Raw genomic sequence first — 26,239 nt, forward strand, 5'->3', positions numbered from 1 at the left:
GGTTGGAGAAGAAAAATCGATTCGACCACCACTTTTGCACCACCTGGTAGCCAAAGTGAGTAAGTAAATACGTGTCTCCTATAAGTCAGCGCAGAGACTCATATGGAAAAAGCACAAGGGCAACACACTCGTACACGCTCGTAGAAAGACAGAGAACATAGAAGAGTGGCGATATTGCGGGAGAAAGAGGAGAAGAAGAAAGAGATCGTAGATGATATCGAGGCAGGCAGCAGAAATACAAACACAGAGGTTGCATTGTAGTCGGTGGGCATTGTCTGCGGCCGTGCAGCGCGCAGACCCACGCGCCCCCTGCAGTCTCTTCTTAAAACAAAGCTTCTTTCTAGCAGGCCTGCCAACAGGGGAATGCACAATTACATACATGGCCGCCTACTACTCCACGCTCTATCTTAAGAAGCTTTAATTAACGGGGTCTCTCCGCGGTTGAAAGCGAGCACGCGTGACCGACCAAGGGCCTGACCCACCCCCACACCGTCGCCAATAACGAAAGCCGAACTAAGCCACGTTGTGTTCAGAGTTCGAAGGCATTTTCCTCGATGCACAACTGCGTATGCAACCGTTTCCAGCGAAAGCTATAAGCTGGCACGGTTTTAACGGAAAAGACGGTTCCACCGTGTATAGGGCGTGTACAGGGTGGTCCGTAACTGGTGGCACAATTTTGGCTCAACCGAACGTCGTCTTATCACGGAGATCGTTCGAAAACAGCCCCACGTGCTACGTATCTGCATCGAAGCAAACGCTTCCAAACCTGGCACAGCAATAGCGTAGCGCAACTTAGCTCTGTGGAAGATCGCCAGGTTCTAGTCGATCCGCTTTATCCACGCCATTCCACCCCCCAATACGTCAGATTTCGTTACGCGGCCAACGCAACGAACGACTTCCGCGTCAACGGTTCCGCCTTTCGATCCTCTTTTCTCGCTCGGATCGAGAATCGGCTGCAATTATTCGACGCGCTGACGTTCAGCCACCCCCTTGGTCGGATTAACGCGAACCGCCGACACCCTCTCGTTCGTTACCCGCCGCTTTCCAACGATTCTTACGCTCCCGTTCCGTAATTATTCCAACGACGGGGTCTGATGCTTCTTTTTTCGCCTCTTTTTTTATTACGGTTCCGCGAGTGTTATTTGGTCTAGGGATTTTCGGACCGTGGGGTGGGTAAGAGCTCTTGGTGCTCTTGTGGCGTCTGCAAATTTTGTTAATTGCTTTGTTTCTCTTTCTTTTTTCTTTCTTTTTTTAAATGTTGTTCGGAACACGCGTTTTCCGCGGTCCGAGTAGTTTCGTTTCTTTCCAGTGGCAACGGAATTGCTTCTCCTTGCAACTTGGAGGCAATCGTTAGGGCAGTGAAAGATAGTTGGCATAATCTTCCGCTAACATCGTATGCAATTTCGAACGCGATAAATTACCAAGAAGTTTCTGGAATTTGAATATTCTTCTTCGATTTAGAAGCTCGGAAACGGGGACCATCCTGATCAAATTTGTCCATCTTTTAAATAGCCTGGTAGCCGGAAACTGAACTCGACGCGGTACAGTCGACATTATAACAGACGATGTATGTTTTCGCCGATCTTCGAATGGAAATTTACCGCCGCTCTATAAAACGCTTTGCCTTGATATCCACAACCTTGCGATTTAATTAGATACTTAATTAGCTCCTCTAGTATAATAGTACAGGACTGTACAATATGATAAATATCTCGTTTGAAAAAATTCAAACGTATCGGACCGATATTTTGTTTTCCTAAAAAAGAAAAAAGAAAAAGAAGGAAAAAAGAATAAACACGGTAAAAAGACGTAACTGTCGATACACCAGCTACAGCCTTTCTAATGCTCCGCTAATGCAGAATTAATTTTAAGTAACTGGGAACGCGGCAAGTCGCGAGCACGTTACCAGGGACACGCTAAATACACTAAACTAGACTCGAACGGCGATTTAATCAACATACCTAATTCGGTATAACTACAATTTACTTACTAATGATCACACGGCTTTAAGCTGGGTTAAACGCCATGAAAACGTATCACCGCGTAATTCACCAGTCGCAGCGGCATCAAGCTTTGAACAAGCCAGTGCTATTTTCGGTGCCGTGGTAGTATGATTTACGGAGCGCATCCTACGCTAGATCGTATCAAAGGGTCCAACTGTAGAGCGTGTAACTCGATAACAGTCGGCGAATCGCGATAACCTTATCACAGATACCGCTGTGCGGCGTAACTCTGTCGGTAACAGTGCGCGATCCGTATCGATTCACCTCGATCATGACGTCGCTACGTTTCACACGTATGTTACGCGTACGCGTTTAAGGCGCGTTTAGGGCAAACGAATAAGAACATTGGAACGAACAGAGCAAGTAGGCTCGTTCGTACCGAGAGAGCTTCTTCGCGATCCTCCGCAAACGAGCAAGTCGGCGGTGATCAGATCGAGCATCTAAAACGTTTACCTTCGCTCGGATTTTTGACGAGGATGTTTCAAGAGATTTTAATTTCAATTTAAATTAAATTTAGAGCGCACTTAGAGCGGTCGTCAAACAGCGGAACAACGCTCGTCCGTGGGATCCTCGGACGATCGATGTACAGGCTGTTAACACGAGAAAAGCGTATTATATAAACGTAAATAGAGTCGCAAACCTCTTGTGGCAGAGTTATTAGAAAAATATTAATTATAGATGGCTAAATTCTAAATAAAAATGTGAGGCGGAATAGGTCGTGATGGGTTCTGCTGGTGTATAGGATTTTTGTCTTCGTCCGGATTGGAGGATTTTCTTTCAACCATCCGGACCGCTCCCTTCTCATCTAGGAATTATGAAAAATATGACTATGTGTGCCGGGATTCGAACCTGAGGTCTGGAACGTTCGTAATCAACTATGCTAACCACAGCGCTGCCGTCGTCCGGGGTAGAAACCGTTGGAAAGTCGAGTGCCGCTACAAATGGAGCGCCCTGTACGTACATCGTTAATATTCCATAGCATATTTCATAATATTCCGGTATTATTTTACTGACGATGTGGTACTGGCGTTATATAATTCGGAGATGAAAGAACATCGGGGCCTTTCTTTTGGAATTTTTGGGAAGAGCCCCAATACTTTATTCTAGACTTTTCATTATAGCTCTACCTAAATAATAAAACTTAGAAATAGTTGTTTATGATTTAATGCGATTATGTGTGCCCGAGTTTTATAACAATAGGCTTGTGCTCGAAGTGACACAACGGGTCGCTAAACGTAGCCACGGTCACGGGATGGACGTTTTTACCTAACAGAGGTATGGGGTGATTGTACAGCTCTCCTTAAAAATATAGTTGACCCGAGGGGTACAAAGAGCTACGGAGAAGAGTACACAAGCGCAGTTCCACTTGGACTGTGGAGTCAGTTGAGTTCTACTTGTACCATGGACAAGTAAGTCGAGTTACGCTTGAATCGTGCACCAGTAAGTTCAGTTCGACTTAGACTTTGGAAGAAAACGCATTTGCTATCCCGTCGACGGTGGATTCGTTATTGAACCTAAGATCATTGTCATTGGCATCTCGAGTATCTAATCACCACGATTACTTGTCAATTTCTGTAATAATCGTATTTGTACCAGTAAATATCTTCTCTATTGCGTAACGACAATGTCTAATCCAAATGAAGATTCGTTACACGCCCCTAACCCCAATGAGAACTCGGCCGAGAGACCCTTTACGCATTGATTGACGAAGAAACGAGGATTCGGTCGCTCGGTCTAAACGCACCTTTACACGTGTACAACCGGAGCATCTGTCACAAACAAGGTTCCTGGCGTGAATCATCCGGCCGTGTACGTGAGTGCATGGCGTGGATCGGTAAAAGGTATACCCGGAAACAGGTGTTGGCCAGTGACGTTGCATCTACCAAAGACTCAGCAGCACGACGGCGTCAGTTTTTCGCTCGTAGCGCTGTGATTTCGCATTTGTTACGCCGTAAATATTTTATAGACGGATAGTTAAAAGTAAGCTAAATGTTCATATAAAGCGGATCTCCTAAATTACGATAAACAGTGCATATATAAGCGTTGTACGTAGACATAGAAACGCACGTATAATAAACTTCTGTCGTGCTGTGTCATCGTGTGAAATACGTTGCTATAGGAAATGCACACGGCTGTACGTTTCATATTATTAACGACACGAAACGTTCGTAACCGTCGTCCGAAAAGATTTCGTTTTCGCGCAAACGAAAGGCGAATTACGTGTCGCGAATTACGGTGGATAAAAGCGACACGCCAACGAAACAGTGCAATCGAAAAGCTGCCGCGTATATAATAAGCTTATTTCGTCTCATATACGCACGTACACGTGTCTCCGCGTGTTTTCCACGGGAAAATGGACACGTTAGATCGATTCGTGAAATACGACGAGCACTTTAGCGTTATTTCGCGATAGAAACGAAGATCGGACGATTTGGTAGCTGCGTTTGCGAGCCGAAACAAAGAGGAAAAGAGGCCCGGGCCGGCAACCGTCGTTATGCAGAAGATTGTACATTATTAACGTGTGTCGTGCCGACTGACGGACGCGAGGGATTTTAACGAGTTCCGGCGATTGTTCTCGCTCGATAGAAGGAACGAAAACACGACGTAGCTCGAAAGGGCCTCCTGGTCCGATTGTTACCACACCCGAACATTTTTATCACCGTGTTTGCTCGCCTTGAGTTGTTTATCGTGGAGCCGCGACATGTTTCGTACGAACTAAACTAAATACCTTGTTTCTGTGGACTGCCAGATGGAAGGTTGAAGCTTGCAATTGCATATGGTTAGCCGTCATCGCACGGATTACGATATTTCCAAGTTGGAATATCGACTTCCAAGTAGAAATTGATGGGAGAGATGAAAATACATTAGGTACGGAACGCGGTGTACCTTCTGTTTGTTACAAGATACGAGGAACGGTCTCAATCGGTTCGCAAGCGTATGATACAAGAGCTGACATTTAAATCGCCTAGCCGTACGTTTTATCGCACATGAGACATTGAAATATCGTTAGCAAGAGATAACTGTACTTTGTCAGGTGATAGGAATTTTACAACGAGGAGTATCGCGCTTCTTCGATCGTCCGTATCGTCTATTGGAAATCATCGATCAACGTAAATTAATTACGCGAATGAAACGCATACGCGGTAGTATATTTATCTTAATATCCATATTCGCGTTAAATAATCGATAATTATACCTTCGTGTAAACGTCTAATAACATCCGCAGACTACAAATCCAGCGATATATTCTGTCACTTGAAAACTCGAAACACTCGTACGTAGTATACCTGCATCCGATCGATCGATCATAAAACGTATGAAGCGTATCGGCCACGTTGAATACCTCGTCGACAATTATACTTGCTTTTTAACAACTGCCAACATCCAGCTCGCGAATCACGCAGCGATTCGTTTTATCGCTCAACGTCAATTACGAGCGCAATAAAAATCATATTTCTTCGTTCGTCGCTATCGCAACCTTATTCGGGGCCAGCCTTAACGATCGAGATCCACTGCAGACATAGTACTACCTTTTTCGCGTGGTCTACATAATCTTTAATCGTTGCATCGCATTCGCCAAGCCGCGCGTCCATTTGTCATCGTTTCCACGTGCGCTGACGTTCAGGGGCAAAATTGGAAGGTTACGAGTCGCGTTCCCAGATCGAATCGATTTCGCAGGAATCAACTGGGCTCCCCCTTTTGCGATACGCAGAGAGAGAAAAGAAGTGGGGGACGATATAAACGACAAATGAAAAAAGGCAGGAACGTAAGATGAAACGGGTCGTAAATAAATCGGCAGAGTTATTCACGGTTCGCTCGTTACTCTCTCTCTCTCTCTCTCTGTCCTCCGGCCTCAATTCTCGCACGCGGACCCTTTTTATTTTATTCCAGCGAGTGTCGCGTCGCGATTGAGTCAGCGGACTCCTCCAGAAAATAGCAAATCCAAACAGATTCAATTTGCTGCACAATTCCGCCGCTCTATCGTCCCCTTTCTTCTTCTACCGACGATCCAGTCGAAACGCTCGAAAGTTCGATTCTCGTGCAACACTTTTCCTCTATGGATTTATCGAAGCGATTTGTAAATCACCTGGATGCTATTTCTCCCTCGTGTTTACTACCAAACTTTCTGCAAACTAAGTGCATTTCTTGACCGCGAGGTGGAAATTAACACTAGAACTACCACAAATTGGTCGATTGATTGGTCATATTGAGTATCCAACAGCATCTAAAGTATCTATTCCGCGATTTTATTTTGTGATGTATACTTCGTACTAACGACTAACGTCTACGTTTGGACATTAATTTATTGTCTTAAATATATTCGATGGTTACAACAACAAGTAATCTCGTCATTAATCCTCACGGCCTACGTCCTCCTCACGCAAACATTTACAAAATTGGTCAGTCAAATTGACTGGTTTTATAATTTTATTTTAAAATTCCTACTTTATGTTATATTTTTTCCGTAATGATATAATGACTTTTGCAATATAATGTATAAATAATATAATGAATTTTATTTTGTTCTTTATGTATTCAAACTGAAAATAATTTCGTAGCAAGGCTACTTATACCAATACCAGTGAAAATGACTGGTACTTTTCAAAGTGCAAAAGGGTGCTGCAATCTGTTCATCGAACCCCGATTAACAAGTTTCCTCGTTTTCTACAACTTGCCACACGTTTTTCAAATTTTTACCGCGTATCATTCGATATGACGATATCGGTTATCAGGAAAATTCCGGATCGATCGCTGGATCGCTAGATGCCAACATTAGAAATATCACAGCAGTGAAAATGACTGGTTCTACAATTTTATAAATGTGTCAACCCTCGTTTAAGGATCCCAGATGGATTAATAATATCAAAAATCTACTACATAACATGGAATTGCTTCTGTGAGAAAGTAATAAATCGATAAATATAAAAATATTCTATTATTAGGTATTTTGTACAGACCAGTTCACTGGTTTTGCTAGAAATAGCTTCGAGTTAACTATCGATAGTTCTAGTGTTAAACGAACACGCGCGTATGCATTTCGTACGAATAGATCACAAATTTTCGATGTGAACACGTTCTGATACGTTCAATCAATCGATGAAACGTATTAACCCGATAAGGTGCATATTTACCGTGGAATTTAATGGCAAACGCGGTAATAGCTCAGCGAACGATAGCTTAAAATTCAACTTCTGTCGAGCGTCTTAGGCGAAGAACGAATTCGCCGAAATGCAACGTCCACGAAACGTGGACATAAATTGCAACGTGCGATTAGAACATGATGGAATCCCGAAAAACCATAGATACGTCGTTCAACCTTGTTCAATTTCTGACTATTACTTTATTAAATTTAAAAACTCGAAAGCAATTCCATATTCACAGTGCTTCAGGATACAACCACTGTATGTATCTTTAGATCCCACGTTACACCACAGCCGATAGAAATAAATGTTCTCGCGAAATTAACAAACAAGCGTTGTCGTTATTATTTCGAAACACATCACTGTACGCGTACGCTTTCGTCCGCGAATGAATACGTAAATCTTTCATCCGCACTCGTTGAACTCGCAGCCGATACAAAAACATGCTGCTCCCGTTAAGAAATAAAAAGAAGGAAACAGGGCAACGGTTCTTAACTTGTCCGCGGATCACCGGAGTTCTCGCACCAAGTGCTCACGCGCGCAACATATTATCGTATTACTCGAATAAAACCTACGTTTTTCCACGTACGTTTATTCATTTACAACGAATCTCTCGCCTACGAAAAGGCTATCGACCCAAGCAGTCGAACGTGCGCACATTTTGGCGCGTTCCAATTCAGCGTCGAGTTCTTCTCGGCAAGTCCGCGGCGAGAAAAAATTATTTAAAGGGACTGCAGGGTAAACGAAAGGTTAAGAACCGTTGAAACGCGAGCAAAAGAAATTCAAAGACAAGAGGTAAAAGCTCGTTTAACCGACGCGGAGGAAACGTGGAAAATCGTCTCGCAACGACGACTTCGTGTCGACTCGTCGTCCAAGAAAGGTCGAACGTGACGAAACAACGGCCCCTTAACACGCGGCTCGCTTCCGCAGTAGCTTCACGTACGGCACCGAAGACGCACACTTGACACGGTCGACGAATTCACACGTGATAACGTTTACGGAATACAAAGCCGATGGAACGAGAGAAGGTACGACAAGACATCGTTCGAACAGAACCAACGAATCACTCGAGAGAGATTATGGCCTCGAGAGATTGGCCTTTCTTCGAGCGAAAGCCACCTTCCATTGGATCCTGCTCTTTGTACGCTTGGCGAAAGATTTTCGGCAGGACAGGCGCACCCTTCTAGGATGGTCCGATTTCGTTAAATCGATCGCTGGCTTTCGAAGGAAATTTCAGATACACAAAGAGTACGCTTACGCTAAGTACAAACGCGCGTCTTTATTCCTCCATGCAAAGAACATTCTCATTTTCGTCAATTTTCCGAAGAAAACGTTATCATTGGAATCGTCGATCTATGATCCTTGCGCTGTTTTTTTGTTTCGTTGCTGGAATTTCCTCGAGTCTTTCTTTACTTTCCAGTTTATTGCTGAAATTCCCCATCTTGCAGCATTCGGGCACTGGTTCCTGCTTCGTTGCTGAAATTCCTTCCTGCAACGTCTGTCTCTCCTCAGGCACATTTGCGCGATTTTGGTATTCTTCCTTGGTCAATTCCGTAATATTTCTTTTCGTTTCTGCAATTTCCTTCTTCGCTGCGAACCTTACTTTTCATTTAATTAATAAAAGCCTTTATCCTATCACCGATCTTCCTCTCAATTACCGTTTCCTTATCTCTTTCTCCTTCTATCGCTGCAATTCCTCCAAGATATCTCTATCGCTGAAATTCCTTGCAAGATCGTTCGCGATACTTTTCGCCTTGTCTCTGCAAATCCTCTTTTACGTTAAATCGATCGCATTCCTCTTGTCTCGGCTCGCAATGCAGTCCTATCTCTAATTTCATTTTAATAAATATTCTTTCTTTAATAATTGCCCGCTCGTTCTCTCGCTACTCTCGCGCTTCCTCTCCGTGTCCGCCATTCTTTACACACGGCGCATTTCCAACCTTTCTCTCTTAAATATTCGCGAGAGAAGAGACGAGAAACCCGACTTCTCCAAACAAAGTAGTAGCCTGGGAGGCGAGTGAGGTTCGTGAGGCGTGCGGCGAATTCCGGATACACGCGCTTCACGGTAGCTCGCTGAAAGAGACACACGCGTATACCTGCGTGTCTCTGAAAACCTATCAGAACAGCCATCTAATATTTGCACCGATACGCGAACACGCGCGTATCTACAAAAAGAAGAATCCTATTTGGCGCCCCGCTCGGACGACTTTCTTTTCTCCTCGCCGTTCGTTGATCCTCGTCCGAGAAGAAAAGGGAAAAACTTGTAAGTGGATTACAAGGGTGGGTAGGTGGAAGGGACGCTTCGAATGGAAGTTCGTACGGCGATTTTTTCCGCGCTGGTATCCGTAGAGAGGCACAGGCGGCCGTCGTACGCCGGCTCGAATAAATTTCATCGGCTGGATATTGAAAATTTCCACGCCAACTCCCGCCATAAGGAAGCCGATGTTCTACGTGCGGCAAAAACGAAAATCCTGCGGATAGAGCCAACGTATGGAGCTTGGTCATTCTCGGCGATTCTTTGACTTTCAAATTTTTCATCGTCTTTCCCCTCTTCTCCCTTTGACGTGTAATTTGGAGATTTTTCAGTGGGACACAGCAACAGGGGAATGGCGCCAGACCCGAGTCTATTCGTATCACGAGAAGTTTCGTTTCTGCTTTTCCTTTTCTTCTTCTTTTTACATCTTTTGCTCCGATATAGACATTAAAAGCATATTTTTCGAATATAGCTTCTACTTTGAATAAATTTTACCCATTGAACGTAACTTCTCGTACTCGTATCGATCGCTTCGTCCAATTTGCGGCGACTTTAGTCGATGTTTAGAAATATTCGGGTAAAAGTATCATCGACTTGCCGGTCTGGAAATTTCTTTTCATTTTTTCTAGCGACATGGATTCAGCCGAGTTCGAACAATGACCATTAACCTCGATCTAATTGGTCCAACGCGTTATCGTCGATTAGTCAACAGTCGACTGTACGGCGTAAGGCAAACGGTTTTCGAAGTACCTGTTTTTACGCAAGTTGAAACATGGTTGGCAAAGACAACGCAAGACCACCCGCCACAAAAATTCCCGCGACTTGAATCTTCTGACCCATCTATCGTATTCTCAAACTTTCAGACTTTTCAGTCGTGAAACTTGCGAACGCTCAAACTTTCAGACTTTCCAGTTCCGAAGCTTCCGAGCTCTCAAACTTTTAGAGTTTCCAGTTGCGAAACTTGCGAGCGCTTAAACTTTCAGACTTTTCCAGCTCCGAAGCTTCCGATCGCTCAAACTTTCAGACTTTGCTGCTCCGAAACTTCCGAGCTCTCAAACTTTTAGATTTTCCAGCTGCGAAACTTCTGAACGCTCAAACTTTCAGATTTTCCAGTTCCGAAGCTTCCGACCGCTCAAACTTTCAGACTTTTCCGGCTCCGAAGCTTCCGGTCGCTCAAACCTTCAGACTTTGCTGCTCCGAGGCTTCCAAGTGCTCAAACTTTCAGACTTTTCCTGTTCAGAAGCTTCCGAACGCTCAAACTTTCAGACTTTCCCGGCTCCGGAACTTCCGAACGCTCAAACCTTCAGACTTTCCAGTTCTAAAGCTTCCGAACGCTCAAACTTTCAAATTTTCACATTTTTATCTTCCAAATTCGAGTTCTCAAACTCTGGAATCTTCAAACTTTCATATTGTCAGGCTTGACCAGATTCTGTCGCGATCTCCAGACAAAAGTACATCAATCCGACGATTCTCTGGTTTTTCCTAATCTACCATACCATGGATACGTTCTGACGCTGAACTTGAATTCTCGCGCCACAAAAATTCCCGCAACTTGAATCTTCTGCTCCATCTATCGTATTCTCACGATTTTGCACGCTCAAACTATCTCTTATTCCGCTCGTTACAAAACCACGTGGACGGTAAGAGCCGGTGTTCTTTGGAAGACTGCGACCGCGAATTGGAACGTTCTCTTTTCTCGAAAGACTAAGTGATTGTACGCCGATGGAATAACAAAGTCGGCGCAAACATCGGACAAGATCGCCGTGGTAAGGAATGTGGCGCGTACATCGATCGGAAACAATACGCGCAAAGCAGAAAACGCGTTCCTCGGTTTCACCGTAAAAGCGTGACCAACTTTCCGTTCGATCGCATCGCGCTACAAATTCTTCGTCCTAATTGTACAGCATGATATATTGAATTGGCAACTAAGTAATTGCAGATATTTTCATTAAGTACTAATACAATAGGATGTACGAAAATATTAGGTTGTCCAAAAAGTATCTTTCTTTTACAGACCCGTCTTTTACAACGATGCATCTTTATACAAACATGAATTCTAATCTATCGAACGTTGTGATATTTATTTTGATAGAACAAAATGGACCATACGTAATTCGATCAAATAATATAAAACGCAAAGCGTTGTGCATCGATTATTTTCTTCTAAAACGAAAGAAACTTTTCGGACGACCTAATATAATAAATACAAGAACGATGAATAAAGTTCGCGCGAACCTGCGCGCTACCCGACCTCGTCTCCAAGTTTATAGATACTTTTGTGTTTCAACGATCCGCAACCGCTTAGCTCGATAGAAGCTTCTTGCAAAATTTTCCGATCTTTCCAAAACACCAGGTGTGCGTCGAATAACACGGGCCGAGGGTAGCCATCTCGAGAAACTTTTACCAAGTCAAGCGATTGCGGATTATCGAGACACAAAAATAGTTATAAATTCGAAAGAACGTGGAACAGAAATACGCGTTTCTATGAACCTTCTTTCGTCGTTTCTGTGCCTCACGTTCGCTCCTGAAGCGGATTCTGAACAGCTTACGATATCTCGTATCTCGTAATACGCATATAACGATAACGTCGTATCAAATGATATCTAATCGTTGTCCGATATTATCCAATTGGCCAAACCTCTTCGATTACAAACATTGTAAGCTTGAGAAGCTATTTAAGCGAAACTAAGCGAACTGCTTGTTATTCCAGAGATGGCGTTGGCTCGGCTAATCTTTTCATTAGCGTAAAGTTAATTACTTTGCAAGGCATCGACAGACCACAGTTACGTGTCCTCGAGGCTGGCACGCGAACCATGGCGCGCAGGCAAAAAGAAGGAAACGCGTGTCGTTGGCCGGAGTTTCGCGCCAGTTTCACCGGCGGGTGTTACCCTAATAGGATTCAGCAAATTACTTACCAACTGGTGCCGTACTGCCAGCTCCAATTCCTTCGGGATTTTCTGATCTGAAAGAGAACGACGAATTAGCGTGTTTGTAACAGCCGAATCACCGCAGGTTTACCTAAATAGCTAGGTAAAGGGGTAAATGATTAAGCAACCGTGTGTTTTCTCTACGATTAATTGTAACATTCTTCCTTACAGGGGAATGAGCGAAGTATATGAAGCGCTAATCGATTCTTCTCGTTAGATCAGGTAGAATTAAATTGAATCGAACAACACGTACATAGCATGGCCATGGATAGAAAGTAGTTTCAACTTGTCACCCCGTGTGCTTCGATAACTTTTATGTTAAATATTTTTGCCCGCTATTATATGTTTGTCTATCGGTCTTATCAAATGAAATTCCATGGTTTTGTAAAATTACCGTGTCGCCTCGTACAGCGTAGCTGACGAAACGTTGTTTTTGTGTTAGTAAGAGAAAATTTGATCTAAAACGAGCTTGAAAAGCGCCATTTCAAATGGCAGATCGTTGCGTTACCTTGTTACGTTTGTCTGGACGAGTATTTTTCATTCTACGTCGAGATCAAGCGTTCGTCGAATAAAATAACTCTCTGTTAAATAAAAATATAGCGTTTAAAATGAACTATAGACGAGATCTGAGATCTCGACAAACGTCGATATAAAATTCGAAATCTAAAGTTACAAGATCGCAAACCATCTGAAACAACCGAACGCAGTTTGATTCGTGAAACCGATTTCCCTCGTTCTATCGTAGCTTAGACAAATCGTCAGGAAAATTTGATCTCGTCCGCTTTTCCAGCAGATCAATTTCCCCCATACACGATCGAATCCTCTTACTTAGACAAGTGGAAATAATTATCCAGTTAGTTGGATCCTGTTAGACGAAATCGGTGGCCAAGAGGAATCTTCCAAGTTGAACTTTCGTTGGTCGAAGACATCTTATCGTTTGAACCTCGGAGTTTCGAGCAGACGGAGAATCAGACGAAACGAGAATAAAATCGGAGTAGCATGAAACGTAGTACGTAATTAGCGTCGGCTTTCGGTTTCATCGTGAACAGAGGCTACCATTTATCACGAAGACGACTATGCTAATCCATCGATAGGAACGGGTCCGGTCCAGGAAATCTCTTTTTTTCAACAGCCATTGAAATCGAAGATTAATGGACCGCGGAGTTTTTGTGCGATTACATTTATGGTTAGGAAGTTTAAACGTGAAAAATGTGTAGAATCTACGTCGTACGGGAAGATATATAAAACGTTTCAGTTGAAGGTATTCGTTCGTTAACATGGAGAGATTCTAACGAATCACCGTGTATAAGTTTTGTATTTAAAGTAAGCAGAGATAGGAATTTGGGAAATTAAATCTAATTCCGATCAAACGTGAAGATACGAAATCTCGAAGAGCTTGAATTATCGAGTTAAATCTATCGCATTTAGACTTCCATAGATTTTCATAGAAACTTTAAGATTGCAAAAAAAAATATTTAGCGGAAGAAATAAATCTCTACTCGGATTCCATTTGTTTAATTATTAGACAGATACAAATTTGCATTAAAATGAAAAATACCACCTAAGAATTTGCAACACGTACAAGCTCCGATCAGACGTGAATATACGAAATCTCGAGGAGCTTGAATTATCGAGTTAAATCTATCGCATTTAGACAGCGAGATTTCCATAGAAACTTTAAGATTGCAAAAGAAATATTTAGCGGAAGAAATAAATCTCTCCTCGGATTCCATTTATTTAATTATTAGACAAATACAAAATTTGCATTAAAATGAAAAATACCACCTAAGAGCTTGCAACACGTACAAGTATTCTCGCACAAATCTTTCCCTCTTTTTAAGACGATTTCTTTCTTCTGAAGAGGGAAACACGTGTAAGCAGAGGGTGGCCGCGTTTCTGAATTCGTCAAGGGGAGGATTGGCGTCGTTCGGGGTCAAGAGAGCGACACAAGAGAGACTTTATGGCAGTGCTGTTGGTCCGAGTTAAGCCCCGGAGCTTAGGGACCTTACCCCCATTCTCTTCGAGTTGCTACGCTATACGAACATCGGCCAGATAACGCAAACTCGGTGTCATCCGTGAGAAATAGGTATTAGCAGCTATGATTGCTCTCCCGTGAGAATCTGTTCATTTCTATCTTTTAGAGTTACTACGTAGATAGAAGCCAGACCACTGTGCGAACCTCCTTTACCTGCACGTACCTACCTTCATGGACGACTATTATTCGCCGCATTAAAACGCAAGTTAGTTACGGACTTCGTGATAATTCCGACATTTAGCACGGAACCTTCCGATATATTCTATTCTGCTTCCGTAACCGATCCTGCAATTGATTCTACGATAGCAAATGTTTCGCGTCTGGCATTATCCAGCTATAGAATTAAGTATCGAATAATAGATTACGAAATCGGAGTTTCGAAAGGTAGTTCAATTTTCCTACGAGATCCTGCGACAATTCGTTGTACTTCACGTCGAGAATTGTGGTTCCTAATTGCCGAAATAAAAGTAAAGGGACACCGAGGTTACACTTGGAATTCATATTAAAATAACTTTAGATTTATTCGATAAACGATTTCCAGGATCTTCGTCGATATACATTTGCACGCGTCTCAGCACTCTCTTTGTCTCACCATCTTCCATACCACACTGCCAACGGAACAGTTACGTCCGTCTGTTTCTCGAGACACCGCGCACACACGTACTTCCACACACTCATATTCACGTGCGTGTGTCGCTACACAATGTAATCTAGCACGCGAAATTATACATATCTCAATACTTAGAATCGACTAACGAGCGAGGAGAAATTCTACGCTGCGCGTATTTTATAATTTTATAATTTTGCGATTTCGTATCGAGCAGGCTAGTTTACAGTTTGTAAAACGCGCTTGTGAAATTTCGACGAACTTTCCGTCAAAATCCACACGACTCGTGACAATTCGCGAATGCAACCGGTTGTACCACTGGAATCCAATTATACGTAATTTCGATATCGCGGACTGCAGCTTTCGCGTTTATGGCTCAAGACTAACTTTTGTTTCGGACAATTTTATTGCACCCAAAAGCACAACGTATGCACGGAGAAACGAATATACGTACACGTATGCGCAACTATGATATGCACAGCGATGTACTCGATACTCGTTCGTTTTATAACGTTTCATTCTTTAAATCGTTCAAATTTAAAGCAACTAGACCTGAGATAAAATTCAGCGGAACCAGAGGGACATTAGACGCGAGACAAAATACGTTTTAATAAGAGTCGTTCGAGTGGAGATTGGTATGCCGAGGGACCGTTTCCTTGGACGTCTGTGCATTATACGTATTTGCCTGGGGTCTGACCTGAACGTCTTAATCCCCTGTTCGCGGAAGCCAGGTTTCCGAGATCCCCAGGTCGCTTCTCAGAAGGGACTCTCGGAACTATGTCGACTAATTTAGCGATTTACGACGAGGAGGAAATTAGGTCGCTTCCATGAAATAAACAGAACTAACGAATCGACGATATTAGGAAGTAGAGGTCTTATAACTAAGAATCATCGAATTATCCAAGTCATTTTTACCGATTCCTATAACAGTATCAGCGACTATCGTACAACTTACCGACTGTCTAACGGAAAAGCAGGTTTTTCCCATAAACAAAGACACCCACGAGCCACGTTGGCAGGAGATTTCTTCCTCTTATCTTCGTTTATTAACGTTGGCTATAACCAGTGAGCATCGCGGATCGTTACCCTCACTTTCCTAACGAAAAGTGTGAACTACGAATCCGCGTTCTTAGTTCAAGAGGCACACCCACACCGAGCTTTCCTCCGTAATAACACGAGAACGTACTTCGCTGCTTCTACGACATTAGTTCAGTCAATACTGTGGCACCAAGTCGAAAACTGCCAAGTCACCTACGGATCAGTCAACATCTCGGACTGCTCCTACTACATTCAACTGCAAAGGACTTGTTCTACTGCGACGGAACAGTCAGTGTCTCTCTATCGAGTCTTCATCCTTCAAACATTCGTCTACGATGCTTTCATCTTGCGAAACGGCGTAACTCTTTCTTGTACTGTAGCGTCGTGGACGAAAAGGTCTAAGAGATATCGGCCAAACCATGAACAATGTGTCGTCGGTCCTTCAATTGAATAGTTTCGTAGAAAAGACCTACGTGACTCTGGCCACGAGTGTCTGCGAAACACGTGCGTGGTGGGTCTAAGAAAAGACAAAGGGATGCTAGGACAGTCGGTGTCAGTGGAGAAGCCAGAGAGTGTGAATCGAGAAGTCAGAGAGTGCGAGTTGCGTTGTCGAAATAGCGTTGCTAGTATCACGTAAAGTTGAAGGTTGGGTGATAAAATAAAATAGCTGGGTCGTGGCACAATTATCAATTTTGCCTTTATTAAACTTTATTATGGATTCAGCAATCACAATGGAATACACACTGAATTAACACACATAAATCACAACTCACGCCAACAACTTTATGTAAAACCCAGTTACACTGATACGATAAGTACGCGACCGGTCTAAGGGTAGAAACTGGGTAAAAGGTGTCGATTATTCTGAAGATAAAGACTGACTGCGTTTTACTGACGATTTTATGGCGGAAGAAAGCTAGGGGTGGGTGTCTGAGGCCACGAGATTAGCTGATTCGTTAAGGACAATTTTGTTTAGGAAAGCGAGAACGATAGGCATTGCTTTTGATTGGAGCACAAGAACCCTGGTGGACTAGGAAGAGTCTCAGCCGCCCTTGAGAGAAAGTTGCTGACGGAAAATACCGAACGTGAGAAAACTAACTTTCCGTATCTTCCGTAGTAAACAAATGTAAAGAACACTGGAAATAGAAGATGCTTGGTTTTGGTCTGAAGGACCTTAACTATGAGAATGACAAGATTTATTGGCGAGTCCTTAAGACTATTGAGGGTACGCAGTAAGGATGCGTAGGCATCTGGATGCCATCTCGTCCTCGGTGTGTGGCCTGGTCTCTGTTGTGGATTGAGATTTGGATTGATGTTACACTAACATTGTCGTGAGAGTGTGGTTCGCGTGAGAGGGAGCGTTGGATCCGTTGTGACGAGAGTTGCAAATTAACTATTGATTTGCGTAGATTATAATACGTTAATGTGATTAGTTCACGTTAAACAACCATCGTTCTTCCGTTTAATCAACATCTGTACAATCCATTTATTGTAAATAAATCATCATCAATAATAATAATTTATTTCTGATATTACAGTACCAAGTTGTTGGAAATATAGAATTTATAAGCTGTTAATCGCAGTGTTATATCACATCAACCACCTCCAAAATCCCAAAAGAAGTAAAGATTCACATGTTGGTGGTGTCGATTATTATAATCGTAAGAATTTACGACTCCCGTTGACGCGCTTTAGAAAATTCACTAACGAATTATCTAAATCTCTTTGGTATTGTTATAAATTTTGTGATAACGTCAAGATTGATGTTAAAATATTATTAAATATTATTAAAATTATGCACAATATCCATGGTCGACTCACGAAAGTTTCCGCTAGCGCGAATGTCTTTTCCACTTTCGTGTTTCACGTAGTCGCTAGAATTTTCGTCCACAAAATTCCCCAGCCAGATATTTATCAAAGAAACTGGCAACTGTATCTTCCTACTCTTACGAACCAAAGGTACTTTCGTCTAAGAGAGAAATCGGCGTTATTCATAAGCCATCAAAGAAACTGCCAGCTCCTACGCGATACATCACTTTCTACGCGTACAGGGTGGACAATACGTAACTGACTGACTTCAAAGTCTCGCGGCTGTTTAATGGACCAACGTGAAAATAATCATGGAGAATTGCACAGTTCGCTAAATCGTCACTGACGACGATCTAACGCGAGTTACCTTTGGTAGTATCGTCTGGATTTACCTGCATCGGACTTCTTCTCATACGATCGTGTCTTACGAAACGCGTGAAAACGTAACGAAAAAATTTGTCTTGTTTTTATTATTTAATTTCTACTTTGCGATTTATTTAGCTGGACATTCGATAAATTTTTCTAGCTTAATTGCTAATTAACATGTGGATGGCTACCCCCAGCGGAATATCATCTTCGAGATTGTCTATTTTATTTCTTTAGTGAGGTAAATTTGAAAATTTGAATTTTTGAAAATTTGAGAATTTAAAAATTTGAATTTTTGAAAATTTGAAAATTTGAACTTTTGAACTTTTGAAAATTTGAAAATTTAAAAATTTGAATTTTTGAAAATTTGAAAATTTAAAAATTTGAATTTTTGAAAATTTGAATTTTTGAATTATGAAAATTTGAAAATTTAAAAATTTGAATTTTTGAATTTTTGAAAATTTGAAAATTTAAAAATTTGAATTTTTGAAAATTTAAAAATTTGAATTTTTGAATTTTTGAAAATTTGAAAATTTGAATTTTTGAAAATTTGAAAATTTGAATTTTTGAAAATTTGAAAATTTGAATTTTTGAAAATTTGAAAATTTAAAAATTTGAATTTTTGAATTTTTGAAAATTTAAAAATTTGAATTTTTGAATTTTTGAAAATTTGAAAATTTGAATTTTTGAAAATTTGAAAATTTGAAAATTTGAAAATTTGAAAATTTAAAAATTTGAATTTTTGAATTTTTGAAAATTTGAAAATTTGAATTTTTGAAAATTTGAAAATTTAAAAATTTGAATTTTTGAATTTTTGAAAATTTGAAAATTTGAATTTTTGAAAATTTGAAAATTTGAAAATTTGAATTTTTGAAAATTTGAAAATTTATAAATTTGAATTTTTGAAAATTTGAAAATTTAAAAATTTGAATTTTTGAATTTTTGAAAATTTGAAAATTTGAATTTTTGAAAATTTGAAAATTATAAAATTTGAATTTTTGAATTTTTGAAAATTTGAAAATTTAAAAATTTGAATTTTTGAAAATTTGAAAATTTGAATTTTTGAATTTTTGAAAATTTGAATATTTAAAAATTTGAATTTTTGAAAATTTAAAAATTTGAATTTTTGAAAATTTGAATTTTTGAATTTTTGAAAATTTGAAAATTTAAAAATTTGAATTTTTGAATTTTTGAAAATTTAAAAATTTGAATTTTTGAAAATTTAAAAATTTGTATTTTTGAAAATTTAAAAATTTGAATTTTTGAAAATTTGAAAATTTAAAAATTTGAATTTTTGAAAATTTGAAAATTTAAAAATTTAAAAATTTGAATTTTTGAAAATTTGAGAATTTAAAAATTTGAAAATTTAAAAATTTGAATTTTTGAAAATTTGAAAATTTAAAAATTTGAATTTTTGAAAATTTGAAAATTTAAAAGTTTGAATTTTTGAATTTTTGAAAATTTAAAAATTTGAATTTTTTAAAATTTGAAAATTTAAAAGTTTGAATTTTTGAATTTTTGAAAATTTGAAAATTTAAAAATTTGAATTTTTGAAAATTTGAAAATTTAAAAATTTGAAAATTTGAATTTTTGAAAATTTGAAAATTTAAAAATTTGAATTTTTGAAAATTTGAAAATTTAAAAGTTTGAATTTTTGAAAATTTAAAAATTTGAATTTTTGAAAATTTGAAAATTTAAAAGTTTGAATTTTTTAAAATTTGAAAATTTAAAAATTTGATTTTTTGAAAATTTGAAAATTTAAAGGTTTGAATTTTTGAATTTTTGAAAATTTGAAAATTTGAATTTTTGAAAATTTGAAAATTTGAATTTTTGAAAATTTGAAAATTTAAAAATTTGAATTTTTGAATTTGTGTGTTCTGTTTAGTCTTCCTTTATGAGAGTTCTGCTCGCTTCGTAACGAAAACTGCAAACATTTTCTCGATATTTTTACTCCGTACGCAATTTCCTGATATTAACGAACGACGTGCACCGAGAAGACAGTCGTTCTTTGCTTCGTTTAAACGCTACCGACAATGAGAATCAGTCAGCTGTGTATTGTCCACCCAGTACAACCCTCCGGCAGGACTACCAACCTATCGATCAGGCAAACCGATCGTAAAGGGAAACGAAATTAGCCATATTTCGTGCAACGTTTATTTCCAGACCTAAAGGGAACATGAAACATGAAAGATCATACGTGGAACATCAGTGGCGAACGAAATTAGCGACACGTGCAACCAGAAGACAAGTGATAGGTTCCAACAGAAGGGCCGAAGGCGATGCATAAAATAAACGGCGTTTCCTGTCCGGTTGACGAAATCGAATAATTTTCACGATGGATCTATTCGCGGTGAAATTAATACGAGTTGGAACGATGAATGGAATTAATAGCAATTACGGTCTCGAGTCTCGGCTGAAAATATTGCCATTTCAGGTCGTGGTCGACGCTGACAACCACGTAGCCGCTAATTAAACGAACCATTCGAGCTGGAACGACGGATACGCGTCGAAGAGGGAAACTTTTTTTTCTCCTCTGCCATCGTTTGTCCGTCTTTTTATTTAAATCTGCTGTACTCCTCGCTTTTGCATCGCCTTGCACCTCTTCGAGTATCTTCTTCTTTTCACGCTATTTGCTCGCGAAAAGTAATAGAATGGTAGAATCAAATTCTGCTGATATCTATTCAAGCATAACATACGCATTTCGCGTTCGAACCGAGTGTTAAACACTATCAGACACGAGATCGAGGAAGCGTTCGAATAATCGCCGACATTTTTCGTGAACATTTTAAACGTTCACTAACTTCGTAATGAGATTCGACAATCGCGATCACGTTGCTAAAGTTTGAGGGAAATTTGAAAAAAGAAAAGAATATAAAAATTACACATATAAATTACAAGATAATTCCCAACGAAGCATCTTTATTATCATCGGAATATACGTATCAAAGTATCGCAATCGTGCGAAATTGGCGTGAAATTCTAAGGAAACCAATATCCTTCGACCCAATGAATCGGCAGGAAAAAGCTCCTTCTAATTAGTCGAACAGCTCGTTGATACTTTTCGTAGCCGGCGTGCAATGTCAAAATGATTCCCTCGAAACGGTAAATTCCTCTTTGCCAGACATTCGCCATTAACAATTCGAATTCCACGTCATTGAAAATTGCGCGAACCACGCCACTGCCATTCTGAACCCCTTTTTCACAATGGGATCGCGTGCCGGTCTCCGGAAATTGATCGTAAAATAGCGCATTTCCATCGGGGACGAAACAATAATAACGAACGTATTCCCGCTGCGTTCACGGAAACGGGACCTGTTTCGTGAAAACGCGGTGCAATTAGACTCCGAACACGCGAGTGAAACGCAACGGATAATGCGTCCGCCGAGGGAGATCCGTCTTGACCTGCTAAAAACCATTTCGAAACTTGGCGATGCACCGGAAGCCGATAGCACCGGCAGCGAATTAAGTCGCGGTCTTGCGGGCCATTTTGCCCAACGAAACTTCGCATTGCACCTCGGGGAATTCTCGTGTTACGCGCCGCCACGGGTCATGCAGTGCGAAATACCATTAACAAACGTCCAGAGACCAACGCAGACTTTTCGGTTTATGTCCGAGTTTGCGCGCTTCACCGTGGAAATTCTGCTTCGTGACGATTGTGCTTCTAAATTAAATCGGGTGGAGGATCAGAGCCGTCTTGATATTTCGATCGAGAACGACGATCGAGTACATCGTCGTATGTCTAAGGACTACACAGACTCACGAGATTAGATCAGAGGCGCGGTATATCGGTCGTGGTGGTAGTGCTGCTGTTGCTGGCGTATAGGTCGCTGTCAGGTACTGCTGCTGGCATTATGTAGGATTTTTGTATGGAATTTTCATTTTTGATATAGCATTTTGATTTTTGTCTTCATTCGGATTGCCTTCTTAATTAGGATTCTTGTAGAAAAAAATCGGACTACGAGTGCCGAGATTTGAACCTGGGTCCTGAACGTTCGTAATCAACGGCGCTAACCACCGCCCTACTGTCGTCCAGTTACAGTTTGCTGTTGAGCGCCGTTACAAGTCACTCGGATTCTTCGCTGTGGAAATTTGATTTCGGAAAGTTTGCTTCTGAAGTAAAATATCGATCGATAGTATCAATGTGTCGACTGAGATTCGGCATCGTGTACGGGATCTAGAGAGCTACGTAGACTTCTACGATCGGGCCATTTGGATTTTCGCTGTGAAATTCTCTTTCGTGATATTGGATCTTCAATTGACCTATTGATCTATAATTGATGCATTGCTCGTGTTTCTGCGTCTTTCGAGTTTAAGGAAAATACAAGAGTTGGACGAACACGAAGATGAAGATGTTTCTTAGTATGTTTTCTCGTTGCTGTTTGTATTAAACTGTCTTTCTGAAGATATCAAAAGCTTTCGTTTGCCTTTATTCGATCATAAAAGTGGTAGCACGTTATGGACAAATGAAAAGGATGAAAAATACGTCGCCCAGTATTTCCTGTACGATATGAATATTTACAGTGGAACGATCGATAAATCAAATTGACAGTTTAAAAATAGGAAATGGTAATTTTGAATTTCGTCAAACGGGAAATGCCGAAAGAGCGTGTTCCACCAGTGTCAATGTTTAATGAACTTTACTGCGGGACAGTATGCGATGATAAATAATCAAATTTACACTGTACAGCATATATGCGGATATATAGTCCTGACCGCCAACAAACAAACACGAAAGGGGATCGAGTAAAATAATATTTCAAGTGGCGCAAACGAACCCATTGTCCCTTGCAGGTACAGCAATGTTAAACGCGAATTCCCTACATTTCGACATTCAATTCAGCGATTTTGTTGTGCTTTATTGCTACGATTTTAATCAACTGCGTTTAGTTTAACAATCGAATTAAGTGGCAGGCAGAGTGATCGAGTTACGTATATCGCGAGTCGTAGATGGAAAATATGTTGAAATCGAATTTTGATTTGATAAATTTGCAATGTAGCGCGTTAATTTTGAGGATTTTAAGTTCAATGCGGGATTGACTAAGGAGTAAGCTTCCAGTATACAAGCTTAACAAATACAAAAGTACTTTAAACTTTAATGGAATTATGATATTTCTCAACTTCCACATCTCCCAGCTTCGAAAATTCCGTGCGCTCAATCTTCCAGACTTTCTGCAGTTCCAAAACATTCGAACGCGCCAATTTTCAGATTTTCTATAGTTTCAAAACTTCCGAACGCTCAAACTTTTAAACTTTCCAGTTGTGAAGCGCCTGAGCGCTCAAACTTTCTGACTTTCCAATCCCGAAGCTTCCGAACGCTCAAACTTTCAGACTTTTCCGACTCCAAAGCTCCCGAGCGCTCAAACTTTCAGACTTTTCCTGTTCCGAAGCTTCCGAGCGCTCAAACTTTCAGACTTTTCCTGTTCAGAAGCTTCCGAGCGCTCAAACTTTCAGACTTTTCCTGTTCAGAAGCTTCCGAGCGCTCAAACTTTCAGACTTTTCCTGTTCAGAAGCTTCCGAGCGCTCAAACGTTCAGACTTCTCAGTTCTAAAGCTTCCGAACGCTCAAACTTTCAGACTTTTCCGGATCCGAAGCTTCCGAGCGCTCAGACGTTTAGACTTTTCAGTTCTAAAGCTTCCGAGCGCTCAAACTTTCAGATTTTCCAGTTCCTAAACTTCCGAACGCTCAAACTTTCCAATTTTCACATTTTTAACTTCCAAATTCGAGTTCTCAGACTCTGGAATGTTCCAACTTTCGTATTGTCAAGTTTGACCAGATTCTGTCGCCATCTCCAGGCAAAAGTACATCAATCCGACGATTCTCTGGTTTTTCCTAATCCACCATACCATGGATACGTTCTAACGCTGAACTTGTCGAAAATTGAAAACGAAGCAACTGCTGAAATCGGATGGGAAGAACTAGTCGGCGCAATCTCTGACGGTCGGTGGTGATTAATCGAGTCGGTGAGGCTCCGGTCAAGTGGAGCCTTCTCTAAAATCGGTTATCCACTCGTGTGGGATCATTAATCAAGGTCGGTGTGAACGGAACGTTCTCACCACGAGAACCAAAGTTCCAGCCACTTTCGCCGTCTGAGCGCGTTGTCGCCCGATGTTGGCACGTTGTATTACAATCTTGGTAGCGATGGGACCAAGTACGTTTACGTATTTACAAATTTGTAGTCGAATTTGCACGCTGGAAATTCGACCACAAATTCATTTCGAGCCTGGAACGATGTAAATTCGGCTCGAGTCAAACCCAATACTCGAGCTTTAACTCGTAAGATTTGGATACTCGCAAATAGACTTCCAATTTTTACGCAAATTAGTCTTTTCGAGGATATTATTTAAAAATGTTATCAGACTCGATAGACAATTGTTTCACCTATTAAGAATTATAAAAAACACTGGACTTTGAATATCTTATAAATCATTTCATATTGCGTGCACTCTGTGCGATTTCGCGCTATCAAATTTCCAATAAACGCGTAAACATTGGCAACGAGATACAGCGATTCGTTCATTGTACTTGCCAAGTATTCGACCTTTGCGAGACGCCGTCGAACAGCGTCCAGTTGCGACGAAATATCAACGACTTTCGTACAATACGGACGATATAAATGAAAAAGAAGGAAAATTCTGCCTGCTGGAATATTTTGATCGTAGCGAAACTCTTCGAATACCTTCGCGAGTCACCGTACTTGCGACGTACTTTAGCCCATCGCTGAGTCTTCGTGTAACACGGCATCGTGACACGGTGTGGCGAGTTTACACGTTGCCTTGTGTCTTGCGACTTTTCGCTCGGTTACATGTGTTAACGTTAAATCTTCGTTGCTGTAATACCGTTAGCGTGTACAACGATTCTCAGCCTCGCCAGCTCGAAACCGGAGTTGGCATTAAAATTACATCTTACTAATCGTGCGATTACGTACTCGCTTTCGTTGGCGTTACGTCGTAACGTTAGCGTGCACAAAGATTTCATTTTACGAGATAAATCGCCGAATCTTATTACGAATTTTATTACGGTGTATTTGAATCGCAACGTGGGGGAGAATATTTGCCGTAGAAAAAATAAGTCGAACGACTTTGTGAAACCTTAGTGGCATTTGGATCCTAAATTTTTAGGAACTCGATGATGAATTCGAATTTTTTGTTAGGTCTGCACACGGTAAATGAAAGGAAACGCAGAGAGAGGGGGAGGGAGAGCAAGAAATTGCAGCAACAGTAATTGGATGTAACTCGTGGAATGTACGCACGAAGTTACAATTTCCAGAAACAGTTTATTATACGAGAAACGAGAGAAATAAAATTCAGCGGGCGAAGAATAAATTAAATCGCATCTATCCTTCTTCAGAGTAACAACTATATTTCACGTGGAGAGAGTCACCAAACTTGAATAACTTCGAAACACAAATTATTCCTGCTATAATATGTACATTTTATATTTTCCTGCTGCTTTATGAATAATTTGAAACGACAGAGTTAATTCCGTTGGATACGCAGACAGTAATTCTTCCTACACGTACGCGATAACAACGACGTCGTTGTTATAATAATCGTAAAAATGTAGGGTTACGATCCGCGGTTTCGTCGCTTGTCCACGCTTACGAGCTTCCACAAGGCGGTAACGCGACTGTGAAAACGAAATATGGAAACCTGATAAAAGAGCGGTTTAATTTTGTAAAATTAGAGAGCAGACGTATCCGCGGACGCTCCACGTTGCTCTTGTCAACTAAACGTAATTCCACATTGGCGAACATTCGTTCGAGAGTCGGTCTACGAGGCGTCGAAACGACGCGCGTCGTCCTATTTTAAAAATACGATCGAAACTGAAAAGGGAAGAAAGGAAAAAAGAAAAAGAAAGGCACGAATACCTGCCGATAATTACGGCGACAGTTAAAAATCGAAAAGCATAATTCATAATTTCCTAAAATGACCATTTCTCACTGTGCCGCGTATTTTTCAAACTTTCTACCGCCACGACGACTCCGAACCGACGTGATTTCTCAAGGAGAAGACGCAGCGACGTCCCAGAAACACATCCGGCGAAATTAAACGCTGGTACG

At 40.7% G+C, this 26,239-nt stretch overlaps 1 protein-coding gene across 6 annotated transcripts in view; it reads right to left on the minus strand.

The window, feature by feature from the left end:
- The window catches only part of LOC100645921 (ankyrin repeat domain-containing protein 50), a 223,642-nt gene that overhangs the window by 132,805 nt on the left and 64,598 nt on the right, over nucleotides 1-26,239 (minus strand). For all 6 annotated transcript variants that reach the window (XM_048410802.1, XM_012315018.3, XM_012315017.3 and 3 more), the window contains one exon: nucleotides 12,314-12,360. The gene's annotated coding sequence lies outside the window, so the exon portion shown is untranslated. The remainder of the gene's footprint in view (nucleotides 1-12,313; nucleotides 12,361-26,239) is intronic.

This window comes from Bombus terrestris, chromosome 12, assembly GCF_910591885.1.
Source record: "Bombus terrestris chromosome 12, iyBomTerr1.2, whole genome shotgun sequence".
Taxonomy (NCBI): domain Eukaryota; kingdom Metazoa; phylum Arthropoda; class Insecta; order Hymenoptera; family Apidae; genus Bombus; species Bombus terrestris.